The sequence below is a fragment of the Oratosquilla oratoria genome, chromosome 2 (genome assembly GCF_046742065.1).
Source record: "Oratosquilla oratoria isolate Oo_2021 chromosome 2, ASM4674206v1, whole genome shotgun sequence".
NCBI classification, from domain to species: domain Eukaryota; kingdom Metazoa; phylum Arthropoda; class Malacostraca; order Stomatopoda; family Squillidae; genus Oratosquilla; species Oratosquilla oratoria.
This window is the reverse complement of record NC_134778.1, coordinates 87,591,390-87,594,935: the sequence shown is the minus strand read 5'-3', so window position 1 is coordinate 87,594,935 and position 3,546 is coordinate 87,591,390.

Below are 3,546 nucleotides of genomic sequence, written 5' to 3'. Positions count from 1 at the left end.
TAAAGGCTGCCTCTACTATTTTTTTTTTTTTCTAACCCTTGTTTTAATATTTCCACTCCGTCCCAGTTAGGTAAATGTCCGTATTCCTCCGCATGAACCACCAGGGCGTTTGATGTTCGGTGGGCCCTCAGGTCGCTCTTGTGCTCATATGTCCGCTTGTGTATGCCTCTTCCTGTCTCCCCAAAGTAGTTTAGATCACAGCCACCACATGGGATTCTGTAAACCATGCTGTTGTTATTATGTTCATTTGAAATAGTGAGAAGACAAAATAGAAATGAACATAATAACAACAGCATGGTTTACAGAATCCCATGTGGTGGCTGTGATCTAAACTACTTTGGGGAGAGAGGAAGAGGCATACACAAGCGGACATATGAGCACAAGAGCGACCTGAGGGCCCACCGAACATCAAACGCCCTGGTGGTTCATGCGGAGGAATACGGACATTTACCTAACTGGGACGGAGTGGAAATATTAAAACAAGGGTTAGACAAGAAAAAAAAGAAAAATAGTAGAGGCAGCTTTTATAGCATCCCAGCCCTGCTGTAACCATCGTGATGGTTTTATTAAGCTGTCCAAAACGTCCGGCTGGATGATCTTACAGGAGCTGAAGGGTATGAGAGGGAGGGAGGGGGTGGGTTAAGGAAGGAACGCGGAATGATGTAAGATACATAACTGTTGATTTCCCGATCATGTTTGTACACTCTGAAGAAGCTCTGTTAAGAGCGAAACGTCAGTTAATAAAACTTCAGCGGTTCTCGGTGTTTATCTCACCACCCTGCCACTCATATATGTATATATATATATACATATATATACATATATATATATATATATATATATATATATAATGTATATATGTGTGTGTGTGTGTGTGTGTGTGTGTGTGTGTATATTTATATATGTATATATATATATATACATATGTATGTATATGTATATATGTATATATATGTATATATATACATATATATATATACACATATATATATACATATATATATATATACGGTATATATGTATATGTATATATATAAATATATATATATATATATATATATGTGTATATATATGTAGATATGTATATACATATATTCTATACGGTATGTATGTATATGTATATATATATATATATATATATATATACACACATATATACATATTCATATATATATATATATGTATATATATTTAGCGTATATAATATATTACTTTTCGAGGTATGGTTGACGGAGCAAATGAAATTTATTTTTCATCACTGCACGGATGCATACTAATATGTACGATATATAATAGAGATTTTATTAGGTTCATTAGTTTGGGCACTCTCTCTTTCTCTCTCTCTCTCCCTCTCTCTCTCTCCCTCTCTCTCCCTCTCTCTCTCTCTCTCTCTCTCTCTCTCTCTCTCTCTCTCTCTCTCTCTCTCTCTCTCTCTCTCTCTCTCTCTCTCTCTCTCTCTCTCTCTCTCTCTCTCTCTCTCTCTCTCTCTCTCTCTCTCTCTCTCTCTCTCTCTCTCTCTCTCTCTCTCTCTCTCTCTCTCTCTCTCTCTCTCTCTCTCTCTCTCTCTCTCTCTCTCTCTCTCTCTCTCTCTCTCTCTCTCTCTCTCATGCACATACCCAAACACCCACCCACCCAAACACACACACACACACACACACACATACGCACACACACACATGCACACACACACACACACACACACACACACACACACACACACACACACACACACACACACACACACACACACACACACACACACACACATACGCACATGCACTCACGCACGCACAGACACAGGCGTGCACGCACACAAAGAAATAGAAATAAAGATAAGGAATGGGAAGAGACAGATAAAGATACAGAGGGACATAGAAAGATGACAAATAAATAAAGAGATATATGAAGAGAACTTGGTTAGGTAAGAGACAAAAGTGGGTGAACAGATAAGGTTTGTTTAGGAGAGGGTCTTTAGATATCTCTTGGTTTCATTTAGCTAAAAGCATGATCCTTCCCCCCCCAAAATAAAAAGAAAGATGAAGAAGAAAAAACATCGTGCTCACTCCAATGATAATAGATTATATTTATCGTGAAAAGATCTACCCCGAAAGATGACCTTTTGGTCTATAATGAGTCTAGGAGGAAAGAATGTAGTACATTTCTTTATATGTTACGCGTTCGTGTTCAAATGAATTTTGATGTTTCAGGTTGTTGTAATACATGCGATTACCTGTGCGGGAAGTTTGCCACATCCTGCATATCGACTCAAGGACAGAGCTCACTGCGCTGTCGATTTATTCTTATTTCATTTTATACTTTTATCTTATTTTTTATTTTATTTTCTTTCAATCTTCTTTCTTTATTTGTTTAATAAATCATTTATTTATCTATCCGTTTACTTATTAATTTATCTATTAATTATTTTGTTCGTTTATATATTTATTATTTTTTAATATCTTTATTTGTTTGTTTGTATTTTCTACATATTCATCTATCTATTAATTTATATATATATATATACATATATATATGTATATATATATATATATATACATATATGTATACATATATATATGTATATATTTATATATATATATATATACATAAATATAAATATAAACATAAATGTATATATATACGGTATATATATATATTGTTTATCCATTTTTGTATCATTCACCTATCTTATTTATTCTAATAAGTTGATTTATTCATTTATCCATCTATTCATATATATATATATATATATATATATATATATATATATATATATATATATATATATATATGTATATATATATATATATATATATATATATACATACATATATATATATATACATGATCCATTTTGCTATCTATTTACCTATCTTATTTATTCTGATAAATTGATTTATTCATTTACCCATCTTTCACCTGTTCGTCTCTTCGTAAAGCAGTTCTTATTCTTTTGAAGAGTTATAATCTTTTTCCGTCAAATCGCGGTTACAATGAGGATCAGAACTTTACATCGTCAGTACTATAGAAGACGTGGACACAGACACTTGTACATTAAAAGGCAAAACCCTCTTCCCAAGTTTATCCGAAAACAGATGAAAGATGGCGGATAATTATGAAAATCGGCTAAGGCTCGTTTCAAACATATCTCCTTTTCGCCGTGCGCCGTCCACGACACGACGCCGTGCTCTCAAATAAACATACGTCACGACCACAGCCACGTGTGAAAGCCTCCATAGACACATATGTTTTTTTTTTTTAAGTTCGATGTCGTGTCGCGGACGGCGCACGGCGAAAAGTCGATACGTGTGAAACAAGCCTAACCGTGCTTTTTACGTCTGTAGGCAATTCTCATATTGTTTCACCATGTTTCATCTATCTTCTGATAAACCAGGGAAGATAGTTTTGTCTTTCTGTACCTGTGGTTAATAATATTTTGTTTAGAGGCAAGTAGTGGACTTCCACTCATGAGCAGAGTTCAAAGGCGATCACGAAGACGGTGGGAGATGATCGTTTCACGACGAGAAAGAGAGTATTTGTCATCAAGAC